Genomic DNA, 20315 nt, shown 5'->3' with positions numbered 1-20315 from the left:
GAGTGGACGGGGCGATAAAGGTATCGCTAGATAGGTTGAGGTGGTTCACGTTTTGCTGCTACCGTGCACATGCATGCACGTGTGTTTGTGCACACACTATAGCGCCTTCTCATGTGGATTCACATAAACATAAATCTATGTGCAGATATAAGGCACGCCAAGTATGCACTTTCTGTGTATATGTTCAGCCATACATTAATATGTGCAAGTACCTATTTAGACATGCACCTGTGATGGTGTTGTGTATACGTGCGTGTATGTGCACGTGTTAGCGAGAGAGTGCATCATGGAGAGACAGATAGAGGCGTCATCGCGCTGTTAGAGGGCTTGGCGCCCTGTCAGCACTTCTACAGTTCAGCCAAGGACTCCTGCACACACTGTCCATCCATCTCCACGCGTCTGAGGGAGAGAGGAGGAGAAAGAGGGAAGGATGTACTGCCTTCTAGATGACTGAAGTCCGGGAGAGAATGGGAAAAGAGGGGATAAGGCAATAAATGATACCAAACTTCCAAATGTCAAGGACCCTGGTAAAAGAATCTGCTTGTACAGCTGTTAGGGGAGCTACAGCCTCATGTCATCAGATCATGGTACTTGTGTTCTGGGTAATGCAACACGCTGTATTACTAGACTCATCTTTCCCTATAGAGGAATGAGCTGTACTCCTCCACAGGCCTTTCTAATTGGGGAATAACCTTCTCATGGTTGTCAGAACTATAGTGTAACCTCCTGTTTTCCGACATATCTGAAAGCTTATCCTTTAAATAACCCCATAGCTGAGTCACGCCACTCTCTGGAGTCCCTTCTGTCGGGTTTGAAAACATTGACCTTTTCTCCTCAGCTTATGTTTCGGTGCCTCTTTTCTTCCTAGTGTACATATTATCATTGTAGGGACATAGAAATGTTATATAAAAAGGGTTGATTTTAATCAGTTTTGGCTAAAGAGCCTTAAGTGTTGAGAACTATAGTTAAAATGATGTTATAATCAAATTATTTTCTTTTCACCTGATGTGTGCCCTATTAAAACTATCACAAAATATTAGAATTGGACTATAACGTTGATTGTCTTGACCTCATAAAGCAATATTACTCAACAGAATGTACACATATACATACACCAGCCCACACAAGGCTAAAAATCACATATCCACATACAGTATATGCACATACACCTATTCATGACCGCAATATTGATAAGCAATAAGTGTTTTGTCCAATCAGACTATTCAGGACAACTCCCTCATTTACATCAAATCCTCAGTCAGTTACCATATCTACAGTTTGGTATTTATTGAATTTGGACAAACGTTGGGAAAGTAACATAAGAATGGATAGTTTATCCTTACTCGTGGATATGTCCTTGGGCCAAGCCCCGGTGTAGGATGTCTTCCAGTGCTCTCTTTGATTGTTAATACCTGTGTCTCACAGCCTGTGAGCACATGCTTCATGTTGACAATGTTGTCAGCTTGAGTATGAATCACGTTCTGTCACATGTCACATTGACTCTAAACCTCTGACTCTCGTCCCTCTGTCATTCAGCCTCGCAGTTTAGAGAAAACATGACCAAATATTGAACTCAAGCTCCGTTATAATCATATCATGTGGAAGGTTACTCTCCGAGCAGTTTACCCCTGTTGTCATGTACATTGGAGATATTCGAGCAGCAGGCAGAGTTTAATGCCAGCTAAAGTAGTTTGACTTGCTTCAGATTGTTAAAGGGCACAAGTGGGAGTTGGACAGACGAAGCTGAGAGGGACAAGACAGTTTGTTGTTATACGCATGCATTTTGTATGTGCGTGTGCGCCTGTGTATGTGAAGCAGACCATGTTTAACAGCTGGCCTGGGGAAATGTCATTCACCACTCGCTGTACGAGTAGTGATGTGGAGGGGAAGGGATTTTCGAACGCAGAAGCAGTTTAGCTGTTTCATATGCAGCCTCAGTGTTTCTCCTCCCATGAAATAGGTGAATTTGGTGTCGTCACCTAAAAGGATTCCATCAGATCTGGTTTCGCTGGAGGAATATTAAAAGCTGCGTGAAGGTTTAGTGAGGATGAATTTTTTGTGGGGGGGGTTGTAAAATACTGATGAAGTCCGGCACCATGGGAGGGGATGAGGAAACGCTCCCGGGGTTGTTTTGGCCACGTTACAGCAGTGACTGTGACTGATTTAGATTAACCTTCACACACATTCAGAGCGAGGTCAGGAATTTGTGTTGTTAACCCCAAAAAAGCATGTTTTTCAAATCACCCCATTGGTTGTTGTGATGTTGAGAATTGTTATGGTAAAGAAATCTGATGAGTAGAAATGTAATATTCCTTTAAACACTGGATTAGACCCGTTTAATAATTCCTTTTAAAATGTATTTAAAATACCTAAGCAAATTTCCAATATATCCTAATCTACATCTTGTGACCACATGATCGAAGTCATTTGGATTTGATAGAACCAGTAGCAGGTCAGCTTTGTGCTGTGTGGCAGCATCAGTCACTTTACTATTGTTAATGAGGGAATAATATTCTCCCCACACACACAGAAAACTCCAGAAACATGTCATTATGCTGATCTGCTGGAAGTGACACCATTGACACTCGTTAATTCACACTCAGTTTTCAGTGGGGGTGTCACAATATGATGTCATCACGTCTTCTTTTTTGAAGAAATTCAAACAAAAAAGCAAAAACTAATTTCCATTACCTTTTTCCTCCTGTTTTCTGTTCATTTTGACGCACAGATTTTGATTAAATTGCATTCAATCCTATGTAAAACCCTGTCAAGTCCAGTGCCTCCTATGTGTGCATGAACATACAATGAATGAACTAATGAATTAAACTAGGCAACTGAAAAAAAATATATTCTCCAAGTGACAAGTGTGAGGTGATGAAAAAGAGAATGAAATTTCAAAATGACAAGATATCTTTTTGACATTTCTAGAAGTTTCAAGAAGCTTGGTGGAGAAAAGGAACTCAAATGAATGTCATGCGCATATAATTTAGCTCATATCCGCCAACTGGCTCATCGAAATGTTGATTTAATCGCAAGGTTTACTTCAAATACCATTTAGAGTTCATTTAAGGCCATGATGTAGTTTTGAACATTTCCTCCAGAGCAGAGCTTCAAATCAACTCTACGAGGGGAACAAACAACACTCCAATCAACTTGTCAGCTCCATATAATTGTCACTGAAAAATCAGCACTCATTAAAACTGCAAAATTCTGCACAAGATGCTAATTTGTTTGCTTGTGTAACTCAGAATATCCAACGCTTCTAATATCCTGAATTATTTCGGTTTGAAACTGAATGTTCAACACGTGAGGCCGAGATGCTCGTGTTCACCTCATCAGCAAGAGCAGATAATCTCTCCCCGTTTATCTCCAGCACACTCTGGTCTTCTGTGACTTCTCCAAACAGGATAGTGATACAACAGTGTTCGTACCTCAGAGGGTGCCCAAGGGTAAACGCTCGGAAATGGGAAATCTGGGGAAGGGTGGAGATTTTGAAGGGCTACAAGAAGAGAGGCGAGATGTCCTTTTAGTCACGGGGTTATGAAGCATTTTATCACGACTTTCCTCTGAGTCTGCAGCTCCCACTGACATTATCAACCTCACACGTTGTGAAAGCCGAACTCTGTGAAGAAACTGCAACACTGCAGTCTTCAGACAAACGCCTCAAACATTTGCACATTCCAGGCATTTTGTAGCCAAATGTCTTTGTATGCAAATCGTGGGATCAATTCGGTTTTGATGAAAGAAAAACGTACAAGTTCAGTCTGGCGGTCTGCCGTTGTTTACATTGTGTTCTAGTTTTTAACAGCTTTATAATCAAAGGCTTCCCTCTCCCTGCACTGTGTTGAACTCTGAGCTGTAATGGAGGAATAAATTGAAGTGCACAAAATCTCGGCATACAATTATGTTTTATCTCCTGCTCATTATTTCATACACATACAAACCCACTGCTGTGTAGACATAATGTGTGAATCAGGCAGACATGTGCAGTATTTACATGCACCATCACAAACAAATGTAGCCAGATACAGATGTTAAAAGCATGCGTGTCCTGTCCGTAAAAGCACTGTGAAGCATTTTGCTTGTAATTAACCCTGATTCAATGATTTCTTCACGCTCAGCCTTTGTGTAATTACACACTTTGACTCAAATGAATTAAAGCAGATCTGTTTGTTTTATCTGATCTATCCCCATCCAGGGGTCTCCACTGGTGCAGCTGGGGCGGTGGATGTATTGTGAGTCTCCTATTATCTACACAACGAGGTGGGCATTATGTTAATATCAAGGGTATAAGCAGCTTCAATATGAGTCAGTGATGTAGGCAAAGTTCAAGCACCTTACATAACCGCGGACATGTGGGGGTTGAGGACGTTACTATGGATTTATCTCCATTTGTTCTTTGTTGGACCTGTACCTGTTTTTCATTATTAAAAATAGCGCTGTGAAATATTGCAGGGTTTCCCCTATTTGCACCTGACAGTAACAGTGTTACGCTGCTGCTGAAATATGACCCGCGCTGCTGCAATGTTTTTTCACCCGAGGAGAGGAGAGGGCTCAGTCTTATCTTTTTAGCAACTACCACTATATAATGCTTCTGCTCCGGTTGTTTCATATCCAGGTCAATAAATAAAATATAAGCAAGAAGCTTTACCTGATAAGGATGCACCAGGTATATTAACAAATAAATAAGGAGTGTTTATTCAGGAACATCATTTGTACTGAGACAATGATGCTGTGGTACAATAACGCTACAGCAAACATGATCAGTTGATAGGAATATGCAAGTAAACACAGATCTATAGAATAAACACGTGGAAGGTTCATCATGAATCAACATGCACCGATTGTTTTGTTTTCTTCCTGGTGGGCTGTACAACACACACAGGCCACTGTCTTCTTGTTAATGATTTATATTATTTTGTTATGGTTGTTTTAGAGAAACATTGGAAATTCAAGTTATATTATTATGTATTATATTATAATCATTTCAGTGAATTATTGATAATTCAACAGTGTGCTGATGGAAGTTAAATCTTCCATCAGCACACATGATAATGACTTAATGGAAGAATGAATGACAGCTAGTCTCCAGGTAATGATTTGTGTTCAAAATATAAGTATTTGTAAAGATTAAATTATTTATCATCAGTAGGTCAATAATAAGTGATTTTCCTAGATCTTGAAACACATCATACTTCCCTTTGTCACAACACAAATCTACTGCATGTACCCAGCTTAACATAATATTATGCACTATCAACCGCGTATAATGTATCGCCATGCTTCTGCTTGTCGGCATCAACAAATGCATCAAGTTTTAACATGTGACGATGATGCTGCTGTGTTTTGAATGGAGAAGATGGTGTTTATGTGGAGCTGTTTAATTAGCAGCAACAGTAATGAAGCCACATGGGACACAGTGTTGGTATCTGGACGGCCAGGGTGGGATGATTATTTCGACGGGATTTGTCCGAGAAGCTGTTCTTTTTTACTTGCTACACAAACACAGGCTCAACACACACAATACACCGATGAATTCACACACTTGCACACACAACGGGTTCTTCCCTTGATGTGCTGCCATGTGGAGGTGTGTGTTCTACCACTTATGTGTGTGTGTTTGTTTATCCCTTTGTATGCCAATGTGTATCTATAATTGCGTGTGTATTTATCCGTGATTTAGTGTGTCTGTGTGGTTATGTATACTAGCTATTTGAAGTAGAGAGGATTATTTCTTTATGAAAGGTCATTTTATTGTAGAGAATTTTGTGGCTCACTGCTAAGTCTTGCTAGCTTTCTTTTACTGAAATATCTGTTTAAATGTGAACCAACTTTGATTTCCGTATCTCTGAATACAGACTTTATAAACTGAGCAAAGGTAAATTGTGATATATATGGACATTTGCTGCTCTACTGTACGTGACCTGAATCATTTAGCTGACGGGAGGTTGGCAGACAGCAGAGTCTGACTCCATGTCCATGTAGAGTCAGACAATGATGAGGGTTGTAAAATGTAAATCCTCGAATTTATTGCAGTGAGAATAGAGCGTCTCTCTCAAATTTTATGTGAACAATGAAACTTTGCTTATAGCTTTATTTCTACCCTTTATTTTATGTTAAGTTTAAAAAACGTCATCATCTGAATGTACATCCAAGCACATTTTCTACATTGTTTTGAAATGGCAGGGATTTGCACTGCTTATTTGTAGCTTTGCTTTACTGGTTATTCCTGAAACAGAACACACAACTGGCACCACTATGATATCGTCAAGGGCTCAATGAAGAGCTCGACAATGTTGAATGTCGAGCTCTTCCATCTGCAGCATTTTCAGGCTTTTCACTTCACTTCAGGTTTACTCCTCCTTTCACACTTACTGTACCGAGTGGCATAGAGGGAGAAGTTCGCTCTGTGTGCATGTGTCTGGAAGCACACAAAATTTGTGTGTGTGTGTGTCTGTGTGTGCCTGTGCATGCATGTGTTATCCCAGGGAAATGCCAGTTTCGCCATTTCAAATGGTGGAGGCTGACAGTGAAGGAACAGAAACTGCAACGAGACCGACAACACACACTTTCTCCCCCTTCCTCCTCTTCCCCACAACACTCTTCCCTTTAACTCCATTCTCACTCTGTCTCCTCTAAATCCTCCTCCTGTCCATTCCCATTACTGCCTCTCATTTCTCTGCACTCTCTAACCCCTCTGACTTTTCCCTCTCCTCCTCCTTTACCCCCATAGATAGGGTCAATAGGACTGTAAGCCTTGTGTTGTACACAAATGATTCCACAGTTTGTGGTCGTAAATCAACCATTGTAAACCTGTACAATAAATCTCTGACCCTAATTTGAGACAAATAAACCAGCATTAATGCTACACCAGCGAGGGGTTTATGGTCTACAACACTGATCTCACCAAACTTTTCTGGTGGTTCCAAAATAATTAATCATTCAAAGTGGGTTCTAATAGTGCTGCTGTTTCTGTCTCAATCAGTCACTCGGCTGCAGTTATCTGTGTGATGTTTAATTCCTCACTCCAGAGGATACCGCAGAGAACCCCTCATTATTCTGTCTTCAGTTGTTCACGCTGAAGCGTTTAAGCCGACACATTGCATTCCCAGTGTGTGATCTTAGATAGCATGCAGGCATTCCGAAAACAGAGGTGTTACATGTAATAGAACCATGTTGACGTCTGTCCCAACATGCCACCTTGCAGGCGTGGATCCTGCTCTGACTGCGCCTCTGCTGCCGGCATAGAGGGGGAACAACAAACCCCCGATTCTGTGTCCTTACGTTCAATCAGAATGATGAGGTGGAGTAAATATGCAACTTCCCGGCCTTGAACAGGCAATTTAAAATAGGCCTTAAATTTATGTTCATTTTTACTTATTTATATTCAAGGCAGTGCATTAACCTGTTTTATGGAAAACACAGTGCATATTAAATGATAAAACACACCCTGAATCGTACTCTACTAAAGAATACTCAAAAACTGCATATTTGCCTTTACAGACCATTGAGCGCTGAGCGTCTTCTCTAAAGGAAGACTTCTGTATCACTCTTCCTTTTTTGCTTTTATTTAACAGGTTGCTTTTCATTATTCTGTCTCTGTCACCAAAAAAAGAAAATGCTTTCAGTTTTAAATCTGTGCAGCAGGGAGATTACAGCATTGTATTTCATCTCTATATTGAAAATAATAGCTTGTATAAAAAGGGTTTTAGGGTCTCTTCAACGTCTTCAGGTGTTCAACAGAGACTCATGAAAGTGGCGTCCCGATGCTATACATCTCTGTCTGCATAGGAATGATGATTCCATGCCATGGTTTACGAGGAAGGTATCTTAAAAATGATTTACAGCCCTCTACAGCATTGCTGTAAAAATACATGAATCATCAAGGTTTGATTTTATTACACTCAAGCTGTGAGGAAAATAGTTCACTCTGTCACCTGAGGGTGGAGGTATTGAGCTCTGCATTGCTTCTGTCGTTCTCTGGCTCCAACCTGAGGAAGCTGTGCTACAAGGTTAACATCTGTAGGAATTAGAAAGAAAGGGATGAAAGCAGAGGAAAAATAGAATGAGGAGCGGATGGGAAAGAACTGGGGAGGCTTTGAAAAAGTGAAACGAGAACAGGATGAAGTGAGATGATTGAAGAAGAGGGATTTTCATGGACTGTCAGGGCAAGGTGAAAGGTAAAATATATTGAAATGGAAAGAACAGTAAAAAGGAAATTAAATAAAACACTGTGGCAATTAAATGTTTGAAAGAGAGAGTGAGGGGAGGGATGGAAGACAGGAGCAGAAAGAATGATGAGGGGGAGATGGAAAAAGAGAGGGCTGCTGAAACAAGAGATCAATACTTTACTGCTGGGTGCTGAAATGGTGGTGGCAACTGTCTCCCTGAGTTTCCTCCTTAGCTAGACATCCACGCACATACACACACACACACACACACACACGCACACGCACACAAACGACTGTCTAAAATGTAAAGAGTGCGACCTGTTTCACCTTTAGTCAACCTGAGCCAGACAGTGTTTGTATAACACATTTCTAGACAAGAGTGTGCTTCATATACAGTAAATGGAGGAACAAGGCAAAACAAAAGTACATGAAAGTGGATAGAAAAAAACGTAGAACAAAAGTACAGAATCATCTTATATTATCTGAGCCATCTCCATGACTACAGAGTAAACCCTGTCTGCTGATGTAGAACACGAGATGTGACCAAAAGCATGTGAAGATTTTCACTCAATGCTTCGTCATTTTCAAAAGCGACAATTAATGATAAGATTCAGTTTTGTGGAAGCAGAACAGACCTGCTGAATAAATGAATGACTTATGAAGGAGTGTAGAGAAATGATATGATTTTACAGTTTAACTGTGAGTCTGCGTTTGAATGGAGACATTTATTCACTGAACGCTTTATTCACTGAACGCACAAACTCTCACCTTCAAATGTTTCCTCTGAATGTTCTATCTGATGAAGAACTCCTTCCCCATCTTCATCAATTGCCTCCTCTATCACTCTCACTGCCATGCGATGCGTGCGCTCATGGTGATGCCCTGGGCAAAACGGTGTTTGAAACCCACTTTTCTGTACCCATTACTCACTACAGGAGTTTCTAACTAAGGCAGTATAAAACAGTACGGCCACTTACACTGATCATTTTGTCCTGCAGTCCTGATAAATATGAATATAAGATGAAATCATGGTATGGCTACTTTAAAATCTTAATGAAAATACAATTTCTTACTTTTTGGTTCATCTTTGTGAAAGTTTTAAGAACTTCCCCATAATAAACAAGCCGATGATAACAAATCCACAGAGCATCATCTCATCCACATCTGCTGTCAGTCTGAAGACGGTCTCACCCCTTGACTCATTTTGTTGCAGCACCGTTCTGTAGCCATGGCTGCATAAATGATCCGAAACCAGAGTTTAGTGAACCCGACAGATACTGTCTATGGATTTTATGGGGTGATAAGGATTCCATTTTTTGGGAGTAAAACATTTCTTATTCTGTGCATCAACCAATTATATATTATATGCTTTTGCTGCGAGGACCTAGTTTGATGACGTAGTGAAGCAGCGTGGGATCAGGGGACTATATGACGTGACCTGGGCACTAGTGATAGGTTCAGTTTATGGATGAGGTAATGTATTAAAGTTTATTCACGTTCCACAGCAAATGGTGATAAATAATAGTGATCCATTACGAGCGACTAATAAAAACAGTGGAAGTGATAAGCAGCTGTCTGGCAGTTAGTCTATCCTTCACCAAATATCCTTTTTCTGGGAAGTTAGAGAGAGACAAGCAAAGCCTGCAATGAAACGTCCCGTTTCCTAAAATTGTGGATTTGTCTGGGTTTGAATATCGTTGGAACCATTTTGGATGTAATGGGTTTGGTCAGTTTGAGACATTAAAATTAAGAATTGTTACATATTTTATCTTTAAAAAGATTGACAATGATCCCTACAATGTTGTTTTCTGAATCTCAAATGAATTGTAATTGAGGCTTACATTTTTATAGTTTAATAATAAACTTTATTACAAATAGTTATAAATAAAATACAAATTTTATACAAATAATATGTAAAACACACGTCTGAATTCTTTATTCAGTATAAGAGAACTTCCATTTCGGCATAATGGCAAACGTAAAAGCTGATATCCATATATCTTAGAAAGGCTGAGAGGTTTATCGGGCGAACTCTAGAGATTGGAGTTATCAGAAGAAAAATTATTCTCCTCATTTGTTCTTCAAAAAGGACTTGAAAGAGAAACGGGAACTCACACGTTCACAGTTCACAAGCTGGAAAGATGAAAGTCAAAAGTTCATGCTGCCCTCCCTGAGCTGGTGCGGAAAAAATGCCCACCTGTGTAGAGAGCACTCTGACAAGAGCGTCACAGACAATATACTTTATAACTGTTTGGTCTGAGACAAAGTCTACAGGAGTCACCCTCCAGGTCAGTGGTGCATGAGGCCTCATCCACTTCAACAAAATTACACTGCACAAAGCTGCCAATTGCCAATAACCATGATATAAAGATACATAAAGCATTATAGCAACTGTCAGCCAATCATATGGGAGTTAAGTGAGACACTTAGACCCCACCAGGCAGCAGAAGACTCTTTCTAAAACTTTCAGATTTATTATTCATCTATTTTTTCTGTCTAACATTTAAAAAAAACTGGGAAATTTGAAAATAAAGCTTCTAAATCTTAATCTTTACTTGTTCTGACAAACAAGAACTGTTTGATCCTCTTTTTCATATGGAAAATTGAATTGGTCAGACCTGGTTGGACCTCTTCTCAGGTTGAAAGTGGGCAGTTCTCCAAACTCCATTTACCAATAACAATAATGTAGTAGGGGAGATGTTGAAATTTTCCTGGGGGGAGGTCTTATCAGTCAGATAACGTGAAATCATCTCACTTTTAATCAACCAAATTGTTATTATGGTAACATTAAACATATTCTAATGTAAGTATTCTTAAAATATATATGGATGCCAACTTGTGATTGAAGTGGACACTATTTTAAAGTCGTTAGAAAAGAGTGATACAGGTATTTGGGGCATTATTGAAGATCCTATTGTACTAACAGGCAGATTCTGATCACATCGATATGTACACAGTGAAAACAGAGTCTGCTCTTACTGTAAGCACTACGATAACAGCACTTAATAATGACACAGGCATTCACTATGACTAGTCCTGAAACACAGGCAATTGCACGCTCACGCTGTATAAACATTGTGGGAAATGAAGAGAAGGGATGAATGGAGGAGCTGACCTGCAGCATCGCTGAAGCTTTAAGCTTTTTATCGTTTTTAATATCACAAACACAACTGTGTGAAAATACTTCAAGCACAAGAGGTGAACGCGGAGGTTTCCTATCATGGAGGAGTTAAGTCAATGCTTAGGTTGTTATCTCTAAGGTTCTCTGAGTGCAGAGGCTGGTAATGCACGTTGATGTTCTCTCCTGATGACAGATACACCATTAAAGGTAAAGCGAGAGCAGGCTCTAAACAATATACAGGCTTCAGGTTTTCAAAACGATTCCTAACGCAGAAAATATCTGCCTTTTCCAAACCTGCCACTTTGACTATTAGCACCGGTGGCGTTCTATTAAAGTGTTGCAGTGAGCCACGATGGTGAGGTCGCTAATGGGAATCACACCTGTGATTTTTGTCCTGTGACATACCTTGTTCTTTGAAAAGACCCGGGTTCATCTCTGTTACACTGATAACATTTGATCAGGTGAGTTTTGGTTTCACCTTGCAATTGAGGAAGCGCATGTCAGGCTTTTGTGTGACATTTGTGGTCTCTTCGCCATCACCGACATGTACATAGGTTGTGTCTACATTGATAGAATCGTTTGCACTACCTCAAAAATCATCAATTGCCAACTCACCCCCATCTCTGACGTATACGAACCTTCTACTCAGCTTAGGGGTCTAAAAATACTACAGGACTCTACGCTCCCTGCCAACCTCCTCTTGATAACTCTCCCCTCAGGGAAAAGACTCAGGGCCATCAAAACTAAGACTTCCCCTTTCCTCAACCGAACCTACTGTAGAACCATCAAATCACTAAATGGCTCCTCAGTCCTGCATCAGGACTTTACAAATGCAAAGCAATAAAAACTTTACTACTGAATTGTATTGCTTTGTGTATTTTTGTGTATTTCTAAGGACCAGACATACTAGTTTTTACTGTATTTAATTTGATTCTTTCTTTGACATCAACAACAGATGTATGTAATGTTTTTATGGGGAGGGGGTTATGGGTTTTGCTTTTGTTTTTGTTGTTATGTGTTATGCTGTGATTGTTGTCTCGTCGTGGACACACTGTGGCAAATTCCAAACAACTGAGTTGTCTGGCGATAAATGATTCACTCTTAAATCCACCCCCAACAAGGAAGGGGTGGAAGTGCCATTAAAGCACTCATTATTTTCCTGTGGTCTTTCTTTAGCAGCATCTTTGCTACATTGAAATTTCGAGGATTATTTTACTTTGACAATCTGACTCATTAATTACATATTCTGTTCTGTGTTGAACATTTAAATGTGGGAAACTGCTGCAGCATTTACTTCTGAAACCAGTGGTGGTTTTGTAGATGGGTCTTGACAGTTCCTTCTGTGATTGTCTGATCCAGGTTGCAGCTAAACTGCACCAACGTCATAAAATACAGCAGGAAAGACGTAAGACATTAAGTAACGCTGAGACCTTCAGAGATAACCAAGACTGATGTATGGCCCCGGCTGCGGGCTCAGAGCCAACGTGTCTTGCAGACTTATAAGTGATTTTGCCTCTGAGGAGCTGTTGAAGCAGTCAGTGTGGATGCCGAAGATTTACTGTTACAGGAACGATAACGCAAATCTGTGAAGTTTACAGCACTTATGAAAGCACTCAACCAGTCCTGTGTTATAGACTTGTTTCATCCTTGTTAAACAACAAACGTTGACTGATTACTCAGTGATTACAGCTCAGCCTTTTCTGTCCCTCAAATAGTTTTGTCATTGATAAACTTTCCAATGATGTGAAACGGATGAAGAAGCAAGAAGACAATCGCTGTCTGCTTCTGCACTGACACAAAAGAGTTCACACTCGTATCTCACGGAATCACAAACAGTTAACTTCTCCATGAAAGAATCGCTGCTCTCAGGGGGAAATGTTTAGACATCACACTCCCCGTCCTGCATCAGTGTGTGGGTCTGTTGTGTGTGTGTTGTGTGTGTGTATAGAGTATTTGTGTGTGCTGATTTGTCTCTTGACAGTGAATCGTCAGTCCCTGCTGAGTCTTGATGAGAACATCAAGGGGCCTTTCTGACTCATGGCTGACTGTGTGTGTTCATGTGCGTGTGTGTGTATGTTTTGGTTTGTCTGCCTGTCGCAGTACTTGTCAGTCTTCTCTAAGTGGATGACACTTCAGAGAAACTTCCAGATGCTTTGGTATGAATCAGCTCTTGTTATTTAGGAAGAACCTATTCGTGAGTAAGATAATGTAGCTTTGAGTGATTGTAATTTTCCATTAAGTAACATTAAGAACTATTTATTTAATCTGTATCATTTTGTGACATTCATATTGTTACTTTCATTTCCTTCCCAGATAACATTAGTATATATTCCTGACATTAGATGTGTTCTGTTATACTGGTACTGACGAGGATATTTGTCATTTGATGTCTTTTTTTGATTACTTGATTTCACAATTTCAATAATGCAAATATTGAGTAAATAATCCAATGCATCTTGAATAATTTCCATTTCTTGCTGCTGCAGTAAATATCTGGTTGACTCAATAATTGGCTTAATAAATAATAATACACAATAAAGAAAATTAATGATGAATTTGACAGATTTTTTTTATATTGGTAATCTAACTACTGTTGTTAATATACCAGTTTTAGATATTATAGATTATCATTATTACTTTTGGCTGATGTTGACATCAACAGGTTTGGTTCACCACCTCTTAGAAAGTTGGTTTGTTGCTAAATGTTGAATCTTCTTCCCGGGAGCTCTTGAGCTGAGAGCATCTGTCCCTGATGTAATACCAGGACCCAGGAGTGTTTTGGTTCAGTTGGTCGACAGCGCGAGAGACTGAGCTGAAAAAGCGTCTGAAAGCGGCGGAGCAGACTGGGTCGTTGATTCAGGGAGCCATGTGATCCAGTGTTAATGTAAAAAATATTTCTTAATGCAGCTTTAATGATGTTGGCTGCCACAATAAGAGCCTCCATTTTCCACGTGTGTCCTGAGCAGAACAAGCTGTTGCGGCACTGCATTAGTTTAGAGTGTATGTGCTTCTCCCTCTCCTTCCTCTCCTTCCTCTCACTCCTCCCCTCTGTACTTCTCTCATTGTCCTCCCTTATTTTCTCTTTAAAAATAACACCTCTTGAGAAACACTTGCTGTTCACTTTAAGACACTAAATTTTCCTCTGCTACCTTATCAATAATAAAAAAAGGGAAAATAATGTACATCACCCGCAGGTATTTGCTGTTCTGTAATTCCACACCAATTTTCAATACAAGCCTCTTGCACTGTGGATTTACATAAACCTGTAACAGCACTGCTTTATCATTTAATTGGTCCTCAGTGAAAGAGACACCTAAACATGCAAATACTTCAGCAAGCCTGAATTAGATGCAGAATACACAGTGAGAATACAAGTGGTTGTCTGACAGCGGTGGTACTCTCACTTCAATTTGTTTGCACGTTAACAGAAATTCTCAAGTTCAGTATTTAAGGTGATGTACGATGTATGACGACGCATCTCACCTCCTCAAACTATCCAGAAAATAAATTACAATATTCTGGATATGAACACTGCCATCTTGTGCATTTGAGTCTGTGCAGTAGTGATTGTTGGAGGGAGCCTCGGTCAAAGGTCTCGCCGGTGCACATGCTCAACTAAAAGCAAGTCCGTCTCAGCTGTCAATCATTATATTTCATGCCAGTTTTATAGCATCAGATAATAATTTTAAATTGTTTAAATTATCAGTGTGAAAGCACCACCTAAAGTAACAGCAACCGTCTTTGGGGCAAATGTATTTGAACTGTTATTTGACTTAATTTGGTCCATGTCCCATCCACCAACAAAGACGAGGCGGTATTTACTACCTATACTGCAGCTAGCCACCAGGGGGCCACATGATGGGTCTATCTATCATCAGATAATCCCTAACTAGCCTATAAATATGCTTTATATCTAGCCTATAAATATGTTTCTTTCACAACCAAGAAGATTCAGATTCTTACAGCAGAAACTGTTAAAAGCTTTTGTGCATTGTGAGCTGTCTAAATAAATGTCAGCTATGCATTTAAAAGGACTTTTTTTTATCTGCAGTTCAGGAGTCAGCCCCAGGTCATTGTCACCTTCGGGGTTTGACATTGTCACATGTTTTCACCTCAATTTTTCTAAATGTCTAATAAGTGTGCATCTGCTACATGTAACCCTGCGACTGTGTATCCCTGAAAGTGACAGTGACTGGTAGGGTTGAGGTTGGATGACTTTATTGTTTACTCTCCATAGAGGAGTCCATTTATCATACTGAGAGGAGGAGGAGGTGTGAGTGGGAGTCGTCTGATGACATGGGCTGCTGCACCACACAGAACTAAACCGCTGTGTGTGTATACTGCTGGAAGGATTTGCAGAAAACACATTTGTTTCTGAGAAATATTGATAATAATTATAATAAGCATGAAAATGTATCAAAACACAAAGGCAGGACAAATAAAAGGGATAGTTCACCGGAAAAAAAAAATTCACTCATATTCGCTGGCTCTTTCCCAAGGGCAAATGCAGGGTACGCATTGCTAGCTCCGGTAGCGGGCAGTCAGTTGTAAATTATGCCGTTTCATGACTAATTATAATTTTTTGGCTTATGGACACTCGGATGATGCCCCAGGAGCAGTATGGAGGCATGTTATGTTTTCTTTCTGTAGATTTATTGGATTTGGCTGCAACACTCCAAAAGTGTTTTGTGGACTCAAACACTTCCCCCACCCCCTCTTGAGTCTGTGTGGAGATAATGAGTTAATTTCCATTTTTCGGTGAACTATCCCTTTAACTTACTGCAGTTTATCCAAAAGTCCACTATCTCAAAAAAGGCTGCCTCCTTTGGGTGGACCAAAGAAGCTGGTATGAACGCGCCCTGCAAGTCCTGGGAAGCTGTTAATGAGCAGTTCATTTCCTGGAGTGACTGAATTTGTCCTACTCAAGGCATATATTTTCACCCTTTTTAAGATGCCTCTATATTATTCATTGCCAAGCTGTTAACACATTAACTGGATTCTTAATGTGAACTGTACAGTTTTATCGACGTGAACGCAGCCGCTGGCCCTTAGTGAAGTCCAGGGGTATACAGTACAGTAACTCAGCCCACATCTACTACAGCCGTGTAAAATGAGGCTAAACGACCCCGAGGCATCCTCCTCTGTGAGGGCTCCATGAATAACCCTGCAGCTTAAGACCATGTGAAAAGTGGTCAAGGTTTAACAGTGTCTTTGATTACCTGTGTCGACAAGGACATGCTGACTTAGTTCTTCTGCGCTCTGACTGACTGGGGCCCCTACGGACAGATGCACTCACTGATTGGCTCTCGGCGCACAGAGGCCAGTAAGCAGGAAGTCCTCATAAAGCGAGAGGGATGTTCAATCTTCCAGCTCCCCGGACAACAACAAGCTAACTTCTGCTGAGCCTTATCTATTTCCACGGGTGTGTTGCTTTCTCTCTCTCTTTTCATTCGTGTTTGTCTAACTGTTTAAGCTCGCCTCCCCAACCTCCCACCCCGCTGCCTCCCTTGTCTCCATACTCCCTTCCTCCAATCATGTTGTTATCTCTCTCTCTCTCTCTCTCTTCCTCTTTCTGTCTCTATAACTTTCTCCGTTCGTCTCTCTCTAACAGGATCTTAGACCCCACACTCTCATATCTCACTTTTTTTTCTTCTTTTTTTGTATTCCTCCTCACTTTCTGTCGACACCAGTGTTCTTTTCTCTTCCTCTCTCCCCCCTTCCCCTTTCCCTACAGCAGCTTTCAGAAAGTTGTGTTCTGTGTGAATCGAGACAGAGGAGATTGGCTCGCTGTATTCGGGTAGAGAGAAAGAGACACTCTGTAAGGGGGTTGTAAAAATGACTCCTCCATGGGGAAATACCCACAGCTGTATTAAGATTTCCTCGTCTCCCCGTCTTTTAAACGGCTGCCATTCTCCAGCTAATTGTTTTGAAGCCTGGGCTGCAAATCCCCCAGTGAGATCTGGCTCCACTCATTGAATTAGCCCGGAGTTACAGAAATATCTCTCTTTTATCAATCTTTGAGGGAGAAATATCTCTTTCCAACCTCCCCATTTCTCCCTCAATCTGTTCGAGTCCTGTATTTTCCACTACACACAAGCATTTCTGCTTAATTCATTTCACGGAGCAACAGGAAAAAGGGACAATGTGAAAAAGATTGGGAGGATTCACATCATGTCACAAGACCTAATCCACTGAGCCATAGGGATTCCTCCTAATACTGCAGTATCTAAATGTGCTTACTCAGAACTTATTATTTCTTGGAATGAAGACCCCAAATGGCAGGTACCTTCCCTTCCTTTCCGACAGTTTGTCATCTCCCCCATAGAATTTATGAAACCAGGGTATAGCTTAACAGTGAGGCCAAGGTTTGCAGGAGACTTTGATTGAAGTTAAAGCCCAGGCACACTGAAAGCAATTTACTGAAATGCGTCATCTGTTGCTGCTAATCTGAGGCTTCTGTGACACGCTGCAGGTGGCAGATGTGAAGTGTCAGCAGCTGCTTTATTCAGCACAGTAACAGGTAGCAACACTTTTTACAGGCCAACGTCTGTAAAGTGCTTTACACACTTCTGTTAGTGCTTCAACGGTTTGCCATCTTTTTGTTGAAATCTATGGGTGGGATTTGCCTTTGATTAACATTTTAATTAACAATTCAGAGCAGTAGCTAATGGGGTTTCCTGCTTTTGCTCAAGTTAAAGGTTAAGCGTGTAGGATTTAGTGAAATCTAGGGAGGAAGTTGCAATTTTGCATCTAAATAACCCTCAGCTCATCTTCCCCTTACAAACATGAAATATAACCTGTGGTAACCTTCAGTTGTCATAAAAACTCAAAAGGTGTTTAGTTGTTCCAGTTTGGAATACAGTGTAGAGGACCTGCTCCTGATGTAAATATGAAGTATTTGAATATATTAGGCTAATTCTAGAGCAGGGTTGTCAAACATATGGCCCTCGTGCCGGAAACGGAGGTGCAGAAAACAGCTTTCTGAAGAGGCGGCTGGATGCAGAGAACACCGCTCTGAAGAAACAGGCTGTATATAACGTAAATCTGGTTGAAGAAAACATTACACTGAAGAAGAAGCTGATTGCTGCGAACACAGTTATAAAGGAGCATGTGGCAGAGAAAGCTATTCTGGAAAACCTGGCTGGAGTAAACGCTGATCTAGCCGCAGACAGACATGCTCTGAAGAAAGAGCTAACTGCTAAGAATGCAACTCTGAGGAGGATATTCTCTACTGCCTTTCAGCTGAATCAGGCCGGAGAGGACTTGTTCAAGATTGTGAAGTCTGTGGACACAGCAAGAATCAGAGAGAAAGGGTTGGAGAAGAAGCTTGAAGATCTTAAGACGACGCTAAAAGTGAAGGAGAAAGAAAACTTTTCCCTGAGCGTTGATCTTCGGCTCCAGGACCAGGACAAGGTGAGAGCGAGACACGAGTGGCAGGAGAAGTTTAAAGATTTGCAGCAGAACTATGAGGAGAAGCTGAGGTGCAGCGTCCTTGAGCAGGTGGAAAAAGAGAGAAAGACGGATGAGGCAATTAAACTACTGATTCTGCAGAACATTGAGCTTCAGGTACGTTACATCAGATCATTTTAGGTTTGAATTATACAGATTGATTGGTTTCATGTGCAGACTTTGAAGAAGAAAATGCTGAAACTTATGTTGTATCTGTCTTTTCAGAGATTTACCTTGAAGACCAATGAGTACAGAGAGAAGGTCAAGAAGGAGTAGGGAGAAGAAGAACCAGGAAAAGCAGGAAAAGAAAGAGCAACAGGAGAGAAAGAAGAAGGAGAAGGAGGAGAGGAAAAAACTGAAGAAGAGAGAGAAGAAGGAGGAGAAGAAGAAGTTGGGAAGATGTTTTCATGTTTTTGTTTTAAATGACGGAGCTCGTCCTAATCTCCATTCTCATCTTCCTGTACCTCAACCCCCTCCTCATCCAGACTCCCCTGACTCCCTGACCCCTTAACCCCTTCCCACCCCCTCCACCCCCCTTACCCTCCATCCTCACACCTGTATAATATGTATAAATACTCTTTATCAGGGTGATTCATTCAATTTGATATAATTGCTTAGACTAGCAGATCCATCCATAGAGTAAAGTGCGGTGAATAATATTATCGTTATTAACCAAGTGAGCTAGATGGTAACTAACAGCTACCATTTCAACACTTTTTCACAATAATTACTTTTAAGTGTAACAGTCAATGTTTGTCATCATCCACTCTATTCAGAAATGTGAATCAGCCCTGTTGACATCAATAGGGTTCATTAAAGCACTGATACAAGGACAGAGATTCTAAAGCTCAGCATGTAAATCTTGATATCTTGTCCTAAATGAGCATATTTTCAGAAAACCTGAGCCCAAGGACAAAAGACTAATTTAATTCAACGTAACTATTAAATTGCATTTGGGGACCTTGCTGAAGAAACTTGTTATAACAGCCTTGCAACACTTAGCCAACAACCTTGAGGTAGTGTCGGTGCACAGAGGAGTCAAATCCAAGGTGAAGAGCCTCAACAGACTTTACACGAGGAGGTGGAGGTGCTACCAGGAATGAAGAAAATTGTTGCTTTCTGTACGAGAGTCAGTGTCAACATGGAGCCAACAACCTTGACAAGTTGCTATATTTATACACACAAGTCAAAGGCAGTGTTTACAATGTGACTCCAAGCCAAGGGGACTTTGGAGTAAAGTACTGCCATCCGTTTGTGTGTAAGTCAAATTAAGCCAAGTTAGTTTGACTGATATGGATATTACTGGGCTGGATATTACCATAGAAGCAGGTTTTTCCATATTCATGCTGATTATTTTGGTCTCTTCACACAAAGCAGGATAAAATACAGCCTGCTGAACAGTTAGAAACCAATCATCGGCTTTGATGTGAAGCCTTGGCAGGCAGCGAGGGTGAGAGAAGTGAGAGGGGAGGGAAGGGAAGGAGTGTTTGTAGGAAACGAGGAACCGGCAAGAAAAAATAAATAAAGCGGCACACAGATGAAGGGACCGAGCGAGAAAGTCAGATGAGAGAAAA

General features: G+C 40.7%; 1 pseudogene; it reads right to left on the bottom strand.

Annotated features, from left to right (window-relative positions):
* Positions 1-7925: 7925 nt before the first annotated feature.
* The window catches only part of LOC133964755 (trypsin-1-like), a 147808-nt pseudogene continuing 135418 nt past the window's right edge, over positions 7926-20315 (bottom strand).

The sequence above is a fragment of the Platichthys flesus genome, chromosome 11 (genome assembly GCF_949316205.1).
Source record: "Platichthys flesus chromosome 11, fPlaFle2.1, whole genome shotgun sequence".
Classification (NCBI taxonomy): domain Eukaryota; kingdom Metazoa; phylum Chordata; class Actinopteri; order Pleuronectiformes; family Pleuronectidae; genus Platichthys; species Platichthys flesus.
The sequence above is the reverse complement of the archived record's forward strand: the minus strand, read 5'-3'. Positions and strand labels throughout refer to the sequence as shown.